Genomic DNA, 12060 nt, shown 5'->3' on the forward strand with positions numbered 1-12060 from the left:
CCTCTGCTGCTTATATAGCCTGAGCCATGGACCAGCCCATGTATACTCTTTGGTTGGTTAACCTAGCATTCTTTACAGCCTGAATTTTCTTTTTCTAAAAAGATATTTATTTTTATGTATATGAGTACACTGTAGCTGTACAGATGGTTGTAAGCCATCATGTGGTTGCTGGGAATTGAACTCAGCACCTCTGTTCACTCTGGCCCAAAGATGTATTTATTATTATATCTAAGTATCTGTCTTCAGACACACCAGAAGAGGGTGTCAAATCTCATTACGGATGGTTGTGAGCCAGCATGTGGCTGCCAGGATTTGAAGTCAGGACCTTTGGAAGAGCAATCAGTGCTCTTAACTGCTGAGCCATTTCTCCAGTCCTGAGCCTGAATTTTCACAGGAAGAAACCGACGTTGAGACACTGTTAGGTGGAACAAGGTAATAGGTACATAGCCTTGGGACATTATACACATAATTGGACACTTATTCTGAGACATGCCATAAGCAAACTTTGTCTATGTAACTCAGTAATAACTTTCTGGATGGGTAGGACTTGAATTTTTTGTCCTAAAAAATTCCTTGAAGTGCTCAATAAAAATATTTGGACTAGAGCGTCACTGTTTACTAGATACTTTCAGAGATAATGACTGAACTTTTACAATCCGTCAAGGCAGCTGTTTCTGTCCTTATTACATAGATGAGGAAATTAGGTCTATGAGGGCTGAAAGAATTTAGCCAGTGGCCATACCTTATATGGAAATACTACTGATAACTGCTTCTGCCTAACCACAGAGGTCAGTACCAGGCAATTCTCTCACCAGCTCAGGAAGAGAGATGTTTCCTTTTTTGTAGTCTCATACTGGACACCCACATATCTTAACAGACAGGACACATTCTCAGATAATTTACTATCAATGTAAATTCATAAGGCCAATAGGGAAGAACCCTAGGAGAGCAAATAAAAGCTATCGGAGAAGGGTGGCATGCTCTGAGAGTGTGTCATGAAGAGTTTGTTAGCCCACCCATAGCCTTTCTGTCTCAGTTGCAAAAAGAGACAAACTGTTGTCAGAACTTGTCTTTTGGTTCACTTTTTCAAGTTTCCTCACATCTAAGTAGTGTGTGTTGACCGTATTCTCCCTCATACCCCCAACCATCCCTTTCTTTCCTCCCTCAAACCCTCTGTTAATAAAAACCCTTCATCCTCCTAGACAGTTTCCTATTCACTTCCATGTTATATATGCATATGTGGTTTCATATGCCTATATAAAATCTAGGAATTACAACTGAGAAACAGTGTAACATTTGTCTTTCTAACTTGATTCTCTTAATATGCTTATTTTCTGTGGCATCCATTTTCCTATAAATGACATAACTTCATTCTTCATTTTGGATGAATAAAATTTATATATATATATATGTACATATATATATATGTACATTTATATAAAATACAAATACAATCCTCTATTTTTGGACCTAGTCTCATTCTATAACTTAGCTACTGTGAATAGTCCTCCTAAAAGCATTGATGTGTAAGGATCTCTGTGATATGTTGGAATCCTGGGAACTAAGTTCACTGTCTTTCCTTGTATTTCTCAGCATATTAAATCTCTTCTTTGTTCATGACATTATACAAAAGAACCCCCAACTATCTCTAGCTCCAAATCCAACCCTGAATCTGCTAAGGTACCCTCAAACTTTTGAGATTAGGTTGTAAAGTTGGTCCATCTCAGCACCTCCATCCCATCAAGACCAAATAGCTAATTAAAAAAAAAAAAGATCCAAGCATTTTGAATAGGCAGGAGGGACTGTGATAAACACGGTTTCAATAAAATAAAAGATGTTTTGCATCTCACCCAAATCCTTTTCATGGTTCTGTATCCTGGCATCTCTGTTGTTACCGAGTCTTATGGAAGAGAGTCAGATAATGAGGTACCCAATGGAGAGCTTCTAGCTCTCTTATCAAGGGCAAACTCTCATGGCAGTGGTAAGGCTAAGATGTTGTGGCTGTAGCAAGTTAATAACCCTAATTTGCCAGGGCACTTGCAAGTCCAGCAAACAGGTCAGACAATTTTCTTTGTTGACTGAAGTCTGGGAATATAGCTAGATATGATTTATCATCAGTATTAGAGGTTTAAACCACAACATCTAAAGCAAAAATATTTTCAAGCAGGATGGCAACAGAAAATCATTTTTATTCCACATAAATTTCATCAATCACTTGATCACCCACATCAAAGAGTTCATTCAATGATCAGGGAGATGTGTACCTTATAAAAATTATGTAGACATCAGTTTATTTTCCCAGCATCTTTCCTGCTATATTACAAGTCCAGAAAAAGCCATCTAAGATAACAAGAACAAAAGCAATATGAGAGTGAAAGATTCGGGCTGAATTGCTCCGATTCCCTGAAACTGGTGACATAGCAGAGCTCCCTCTTAGGAATATTAACAGACCATTTATTTAAAAGACTATCAGAACTCTAGTGTAGCCAAAGAAATTAGGTGCTCCAAGGAAGTCTTTTTCCTGCCCTTCCCTCACAGAAGTACTGCTGGGCTGTTGGTCAGTGCAGCAGTCTGCTCTTTAATCTCAGTAACCTGAGTGCTTTGGAAAGTGGACCCCAGGTCAGGTCTCTCACTAACTCCTGAGCATTCAATGCATTCCAAGTCAAGTCTAGGCTGGAGTCAGCTGCCTCCATTGTGGGTCTTTTGCAATTGGATGGATGCCTTGGCCCTTCGGTCTTGAGGATTGGAATCTCCTGAACAGAGATTGGATTTCACTTTCCATGTCTACAGTGTTTGCATCAAGGTTATTAATATAATCTCTGAGGGCATCATATTGGGAGCAAGCTGAAATTCATATAATAATGCCTGTACTGTGAAGCAAGGCTCAGCCAAGCCCTCAGGAGGAAATTGGACAGCTGGGCAGCCAGTCAGTCACCCTGAGAAACTTTATGGTTTATCTACTTAACCCATTCTCAGAAACCACACCTTGGGTTTTTTTGTTTTGTTTTTGTTTTTGTTTTTGATATTAATTCTACTCACCCAGATTCTCAATTAGGCCTACCAGCGCCCTGAAGTATGTATGGGGAAAGGAAATAACATAAGGAACAATTCTACCTAAGGGCTAGGGATTGAGGGTATCCTCTTCCCCAAACCTGGCTTAAGTGTAATGAATGAATTATTTAGGCTGCCCCAATCAGCCCACCTGAGGAGAAGGCAGCTGGACCACCAAGTGCACACTGTGGAGTCAAACCAAGGCCTGGATCGACATCCTTCTCCTTACTAGCTGGTAGCTGGGAACCTGAAGCCAAGCCTTGGCTTTCCAGTACCCCCATTTCTTCTCTGTCCAATGTGGATGATACTTTCCAGCTGTCTTGCAAAGTAAATGTGAGAAAATTACAGATGATGCACATAAAAGATCTGTTACAGGATTTGGCAAAGAAGAGGTAGCCACCTAAAGACCAAAGCAGAAAAGAAGTCTGGGAGTTTCTTCAAATCACAGTCCCAGGCGAATGTCTATACCAGCATTTCCGCATAGGCTCTGCAATCTTTTCTAAAATCTTTATTTTTTTTATGTTTCCTATTTTGTATTTATTTATCTAATCACTTATTTCTGAGGCAGGGTCTCATTATCCAAGAGAGCCTCAAGCTCATTATCTAGCTGAAGTTGACCTTAAGTTTCTGATCCTCCTGTCTCCATCTCCACAGTACTATCATTACAGGTGTCTATGACTCAACCTAGTTTATGCAGTGATGGGATGGAACCCAGAACTTCATTCATGCTAAGCAAGCACTCTAGTAATTGAACTATACAGCTACAGCTCCATGTTATTAATGATTCAAGTAATTCATGACAAAAAAAATACTTTGTGAACATTCAATTATCGCAAGAAAAAAAATTCCTTGTGGCTACCATACAATTTCATTTCCCGGTTTGTTTTGTATGCTTGGAGGTCTTTATCATGCACAACTATACTTAAGAATACACACTACAGATTAACTCTTTGAACATTGACTTTGACTTACGATTTTCTCTTTTATCATCTTTGTTTAATCTGTGAACTTTAATAAATAACTTAAGTAAAAATAATTTTTATGGGGCTGGAGAGATGTCTCAGTGGTTGGGAATACTGGTTGCTCTTCAAGAGAACCTTGGTTCAGTTCTCAGCACCCAGATAGCAGATCACAACTGTCTGTAACTCCAATTTTATGGCATCTGACACCGTCATAGAGACATACATGCAGGCAAAACACCAATGCACATGATATAAAAATAAATTAAATTTAAAAGTTTATAAAATCTCTTGTAAAAGCCATCCTTAAGCCTTTCCAATATGAGCTACTTTACAAGTATATTTTGAGAAATTTTCCAGAGAAATTTTAAATAATGTAACTCATTGACAAAAAATTACAGTCTAGTGTACTTGTAGCTGTTTTGAATCAATATATTTGTTTCATAAGTATGCTTTGAACATTTTGTGGAAGTATAATGCACATAAAGAAAGGTGAACACAGGATAACTACACATTGACGTATTTTCATAAAGTGGACATGCACAGCTAGTCAGCCCTGATGCCAACAAACATTGCCATTGTAAGCGAGATCATCATAGATTAATTTTGTCTGTTTTGTGCTTTATATAAATCAAATCACAGTTTGATATTGTTTTCTAGTGCTGAGTAACAAATTATAGCTTAAAACAACAGCAATCAACTATGTCAATTGTAAGGTTTAAGGAGAGGTGTCAGCAAGTACTGTAATATCATTTAGGGTTTGGGGTTCTTGTCCAAGCTCACTGGTTTTGGCAGAACCCATTTCATTGCAGTTAGAGGATTAAGCCAATATTACTTCTCTCAAGGCCTCTTTGTCTACTTTGAGGACAACAACAGAGAACTTTTCTCATGTCAGTTTTTTCCATGTCAGCAGCCCAAGAATATATTCTGCTATGAAAATTTGTTTACATCTTTAATAAGTGGTAAAATTATGTGAATGGGCACATGCACTAGCACACGCACACACACACTTTCTAAATGTATTGTTTGATATTTCCATACAAGTATCTACTTAAATTTTGAACATTTTATGATCCATAAGATTATTTTGAATCACTAGAATATTTGAAGCTTTCATTATTACATTTGTAAACTTTTTACTGCTTGCTTGAAGAATCAGAAAGAGGTACATGCATACTAGCCTTGCATTGTCTTAAGAGGTCATTGTAGAATTCTGTCTACTGTGTACAATTTTTTAATGTGTGATTTCATCTTTTTGTTTGTTTGGTTGGTTGCTTGCTTGGTTTTTCAAGACATGACTTCTCTCTATAGCCCTAGCTGTACTGAAGCTCTCTCTGTAGACCATGCTGGCCTCAAACTCACAAAGATCCACCTGCCTCCGTTTCCTGAATGCCCAGATCTCACTATCTTAATTTTAAGTGCTTAATGATTATGAACAGCAGGTCTCTGAACAAGACATTTGGTGAACTTGTGTACTCAAAGAGTAAACAATGCATAATCTATTGGTTATAAAGCAGTAAGACCTGGGAAATTCTTCATTACCATAAAAAATAACCCAGTCAATGCCAAGTGAGCCATAAACCCAAGAGTAGAAATTGTATGACCAAAAAGAATGCATAATGCCATATTGCTGCCAAAACAGAAAGTTCTGGACTTGAGTGATGGCTCAGTAAAATGCTTACCTTGAAAGCAAAAAGGCTTGAGTTCAACCCCACCCCCACCCCAGATCTCATGTAAAAAGCCAGCAATGATGGTGTATACTTTTAATTCCAGTGTTGGGAGGAAAAGACAGGGTGGTTCCCAAGATTCAGTGGTCAGATGGTCTACTAATTGGTGAATTCCAAATCAGTGAAAGACTTCATCTCAAAACTCAAGATGGAGGGCTCCTGTGGAATGACACTCAAAATATTCCTCTGGCCTCCACAGGCACATGCACATGCATACACATACACATGCATACACACATAGACATACATACACGCATACACATGGGATAAAAGGAAGTTCCATGATCATTGTATGAAAGTATTTCACTTGGCAAGGCCTTACCAATGCACCGAAGATATGTGTTTAGGTATTCATGAATTTTGGCCAAATTGGGTTTAATATTTTACATCTATAAAATGAGATATTACGGGCTGGGGAGATGGCTCAGTGGTTAAGAGTACCAACTACTCTTCCATAGGTCTGAGTTCAATTCCCAGCACCCTCATGGTGGCTCACAACCATCTGTAATGGGATCCGATGCCCTCGTCTGGTGTATCTGAAGACAGTAACCATGTATGTACTTACATACATAAAATAAATAAATAAATCTTTTAAAAAAACAAAAAAAAATGAGATATTACTCTGTCAAAAGGACCAAGGACTCATGCCTTGTCTACCTCCAGCAGCTGTCCCTTACTGTCATGGAAATATTCCCACATATTTCATTTCTCTACTGGTTTAGTTAACTTTCTATCTTTACCTACTAGGATGCAAGCTTTTGCTTTGAAAGCATCTCTGTTAGTTGTTGATGTCCAGCAAATGCATAGAAGAATGCCTGATAAATCCCAGGTACTTAAAAGTATACATTGAGTAAGCAAGTAAGTTAAATATTAACCCAAGACATGAACTTTAGATGATGATTATTTTAATTACAAATTAATTTCATAGTTATAATAACCACATTTTTAAAAAAAAGAACTATTAGAATACTGGAGAAATTCCTTTTGAACTTAGATGAGGGAAATTTTTTAGTGATATTTTTTATACCCATTAACTTTCTGTGCCCAGCCTCCTCAATCTCATTCTATTTTATTTATAAGATTTACAAAGTATACAACTTTGGCAGATGTCTTACATTCTTTATGACAATTGAGAATACTCTGTAGAGAACTACACATTCAAAGACGCTCCCTTCATAGAGCAATGCACCATACAAAAACAGTAACAATGTACAATAGGATTCTGCAAATTCTGCCCAGAAATGTGCTCCTTTCTCCAAGAAACTCATCTCTATTCTATTCTTCTTTCAAGATCAGACACAGTTGGAGTCAAGAAGAGCTGTCAAAGATAACTTTATTCAATGATGATAATATTCTTCCTCTGTGTATGTAGCTCCTAAGCACTTCAAACACAACTACTGTGAATAAGAAATTTCTTTTTCAATACTGAGGGTTTAACCTAGAGCTTCACACATGCTAGGCAAACACTACCACAGAGCTTTATATCCACTCCATCCTCCTCTAAGTTTTTATTTTTGAAACAAGTTCTCGCTAAATTGCCAAGCTAAAGTTGAACTCACTACAGGCAATACTCATGCCTCAGCCTTCCAAGCAGCTAGGTTATAAGTGTATGGCACTAAGCTGAAATGGAGGTGTGTGTGTGTGTGTGTTTTGTTGTGTTAGGAATTAATTAGACTTGGCCCCTGGTACCTTGCTAGCAAAACACTCTACCACTGATCTGTGTCTCCAGCTGCCCTGAGAAGCTAAATCTTAACCTGATTTAGTTTTAAGTAATTTGAATTTGAATGGTTCCACGTGACCAGTGACCACCGTATTGGACAGCACAGCTCTAGAGGAAAAGAGTACAGGCCTGGCATCTATTTCTGATTCTTTGTGGCAGCTAGATCAGTCCTTAGACTCACTGACTGGGAGTGAGACGCTCACACTCATCTCTCACAACTATTTTCCCAAGCAAAAGCCAAAAGCACAGAGGATTCTCAGGCTCTCACTTCAGGGTGGGAAACAGGGCAGTGGGAAGAGGAAAGGGTTCAAATGATGCCCTGATGGTTACCTTGCTCCTGAATGAGCTCATTACTTTAAGAGGTGTCTACATGAGCATGCTGACTTAGCCTGCAGCTCTGAGCAGAGAGACTTACTCTCACACAGAGTTCCTCTACTCCTCCTGCACTTTGTCCAGTTCACCCTGGGCTCACATGCATTGAGGGTCCTGCTGCTGGCTGGGACCCTCCAAGTGGAGCAGTAATGACTGCATTTGGTAGTGGCGCAAGAAAAAAATGCAGTCAAGATAGGTTATCCCATAAATAAAATGGTCAGAACCAGGGCTTCAAAGAAAAAAGAATATTACCTAATTTAAGATACTTCTTGAAGCAGGGTATTTGGCTCTACTGTACTGTTATGAAATTAATTTGAGGTTGAGAAATTGTAATATATTACAGCTATCACTCTCCCTGGACGGCTTTACAATCAACATGTAGGATATGAAAAAAGAAAGATGCCAATAACATATTAATGTGGTACTCGGTGTTCAATCTTCTTTCTGCAGCAGAATATTATAGCTGAGGAAAAAAAAGATCAAAAAGTCGCTTCTCTTTTATACAAAGAAAGATACGAAGGAAAGTTGAACTTTAAATTATCCCATCTGTCACTTTCTATTGATTGAGTCTTGCTCATTAAGATAAATTCCAAGGGAGACTATCATTTCTATCTTTTGAGCTCTCTAAAAATATATGCTTTTGACTGCCTTGCTTTCTCTGTTTTTCTTTCTCCCTTTATTCTTTCACTTCTTTGCCCATAAAGGCAACTGCCAAGGAGGAATTGGGCATTGTGTTTCCTTTTCTAATCGGGTTTCTCTGGAAATACTTGAACCTGCAGTTTAACACCTGATACCCACTAACAGAAATGCCCATGTGAAATCAGACAGTCCCTTCCCCAGTTTTGCATGCCATAATGGCACGAGTAGGCTGTAGGATTTCTCAGGAAAAGAAGAGAACCCACAGCCATCTACCTCTACCATAAACTAGCTGTGGGATCTTGGGAGAGCCTTTCAACCAAATTCTCAGCTTTCCACATCTGTTGAAAAGCAGAGAATAATGATGAGCACAAGATGGCTAAGTGAGTTTTCTGTGTGGCTTTTGGCATTCTCATTTATTTCCCAGCTGGCTGACTCTGTCCTGTGGGTTATTTCAAACACACACACATATACACACACACACATACAGCCTATAGACTAAGACTGATGCAATATGGACATTCCTGGTAACTGGCAGATAGCAGGTGCTCAATAAACATGAATGCATTCCTCTTTCCACTCTGTTCTCAGCAAAGCAGCTAGAGCTGGATGTTCAACAGCTGTCCCTTGTTCTCCCCTCTGCCCTTCATTGCCAGGGATAAAGTAACAGGACAAAGCAGGAAGCATTCATGCTCACAAATCAACAACTTGGGGCCAGATGGACACCGTGCAATGGAGAAAAGTCAGCAGTTGACCCTCCTTGGCACACTCCATTCTCCAGCCCCTCCCCTTTTCCCATCTCCAGCCCTGGGAATCTACTTCCTTCCCTAGGCCTTCGATCTACAGGCTCAGTTCTTACATTTTCACTTTCTCAGCTAAAATGTGTTTTGTTTGTGTGTTTGTTTTGTGCTGGGATGGAACCCAGTTCCTTGTACATGGTTATCACATGCTCTACCATTAAGCTACACACCCAACCCCTAAATGAATTGTTCTGAGAATACTATCTCAGACATCAAACAATGGGAGAATTCCCTCCATTTTAAAGATTGTTTTTTAATCCTGGCTATGAAGATATGGAAATCCAAGCTCACAGCAGTGTGTGCCAACAATCGATGCCTCTTGAACTGCAGATATGGCCAACCATTTCCCTAGTGGAAACTGCTTGAGTAGTCTCCACATGGACGAATTTCTCATGGATTTTTGTCAATTTGAACAAGTGAGGAAAACAGAAAACAATTTGTCTGGAGGGGCCGTGGGAGGAAGAAGCAGTTTTAGAAGAGGTTTCTGAGAATAGTGTCTGGAGATGGGACCAGGCTTAAAATGCTTAAGTACATTGAAGGGACAAGTTTAGTGCACAAATGATGGGGCAGTAGCAGGAACAGAGGGACCTCTATCTCAAAAGGAGAACAGCAAAGACTTCTTCATGCAACTAAAGTCATTCTTCACAATCGTTTGAGAATTCCAAAGGTATTGGATTTTAAGGATTTGATGAGATTAAATTCTTCTTTGGAGAAAAGGGAATAAAGACAATACATTTGGCAGTAAAACACAAAGGGTTTTCAGTTACCACCTCAGCCCCATACATAAGCTTCAGGTCCAAAGTTGATGAAGGTTTCAGGGATGTAAAAAAAAGGCAAGGCTATTTGTTCTTAGAGAAAAGAACCTGGGGCTGCATTCTCACGGAGGAAGTCTTATTAGAGCTCTCTTCAGAGAACTCAAGTTTATCCTACTCAATCCCAACGTAGTCTTAAATTCTGCACTTATCAACTACATATTCATATTGGGAGGAGGGGGGACTCACTGCCACTCTTTACTGATACAGATGATACATGGAAATATTCTTGAATGATAATATATGGCTTTGCTATCTAAATGCCTTCTCATAACAACAAATAGACTCTTTACCATATGCATTTTACAAATGTTACAAAACTGAGGTAAAATCAGTTGCCCAGGTTTACAGAGCTAGCAAGTGGTAGAAAAGAATCCAAAACTCAGCTCTTCCACAAACCATATTGTAGGATAATGTCTTGTTACTTTTCTATTCCTGTGAAAAGACACCATGACTAAGGCAATCTATAAAGGAAAATGTTTGTTGGGTCACAATCATCACAGAGTGGAGCATGGCAACAGGCAGGCAGGCATGGTGCTGGATCAGTAGCTAAGGGCATACATCCTGATCTTTAAGTTGCAGCAAGGGGGGGGAGGGGAGGGGGAGGGGGAGAAGGGAGGGGGAGGGGAAGGAGAGGGAAGAAGGGGGAGGGGGAGGGGAAGGAGAAGGAAGAAGGGGAGGGGAGGGGGAGGGAGGGGGAGAGGGAGAGGGAGAGGGAGAGGGAGGGGGGAAGGAAAGGGAGAAGGAGGGGGAGAGGGAGGAGGAGAGGGAGAGCTAAAGGGCATGTCCTTTTGGAACCTCAGTGCTCACATCCAGTAACACACCTCTAACTATGCCTCCTAGTTCTCCCAAACATTTCCACCAACTGGAGACCAAACATTCAAATATATGAGGCTATGTAGGATATTCTCATGCAACTCAGCACAGACAGGTACCCCCAGTAGCCTAGGCCTGAAGTCTGAGTAGTCAACATTATCTTAGTGACAAGCAGGCCTTCAAGCTTCAAGGCACTCAGAACAACATTTAAACATTTTTCTCTAGGTACAGATAGTACTCAGAATGTCAGTCTCAAATGGTTACTTCTGAAAAATGTGAAGAAGTTTACCTATTAAGCCAATGAAACACATCCTGGAGTAGGTTGGACGTTTTCTCTACATTTAATTATATGGCTTCTAAAGGACTGCATATATATATATGCATAGTGCAACCAACATTTCTGCTTCAAAATACATACAGTTTGAGGCTGGGGACCAAACTTAGATTCTCTGCAAGTTCTCTTAACCACTGAGCCATCATAGCAGCCCCTACATAGAGGATTTTTTTCCCTTCATCTTTTATGCTGTCTTTGGTTTTAGTGGACAACAAACATCTATTAAAAGAAGGAGAGTGTTTTCGAAAGAATAGAGAGCCCCAGTGTTCTGCGGGTGTGATGGGAAGTCACTTTTTACACTCTCCTGTCATTATCAGTTAGCAGCTACTGCCCCAGTTGAGGACTTGGATTTGGCTCTCTTAATGGACTATACAGACAGGCAGCAATAAAACCTACACCTGTTGTAGCAGTTTGCTTAGAAAAAATATATATTCCTTTCAATAACTTTTTTGAAAGGCACAGCATGTTTGATCCTTTTTTTTGATTAACTCTACAGAACAACAAAAGATATAGAAGTAAATGGGAGGCATTTTACAGAGTAATGAAGCCAGACACTGCAGCACATAAATAATAGGCTCTGACAGGTTAGTTTAATTTGTCTTTGTACGCAAAACTCAAGCATCTTCCCTACTGTTCAGTCTACTGTCATCTTAGATATACAGGGCCTTTCATTTGCTTTATAAATAAATTGTTCCAAAGCATCCTATGATAGAATAAAAAATAATTTTATAAGGATGCTTCTCACCTTTCCTGTGATGACATGCCATTATGGCTGATAGCCATGAAATTGTCAGCATGTTTCACTTTGCTCTACTTTGTATATTAAAGGAAAT

Source organism: Apodemus sylvaticus, chromosome X (assembly GCF_947179515.1).
Source record: "Apodemus sylvaticus chromosome X, mApoSyl1.1, whole genome shotgun sequence".
NCBI classification, from domain to species: Eukaryota; Metazoa; Chordata; class Mammalia; order Rodentia; family Muridae; genus Apodemus; species Apodemus sylvaticus.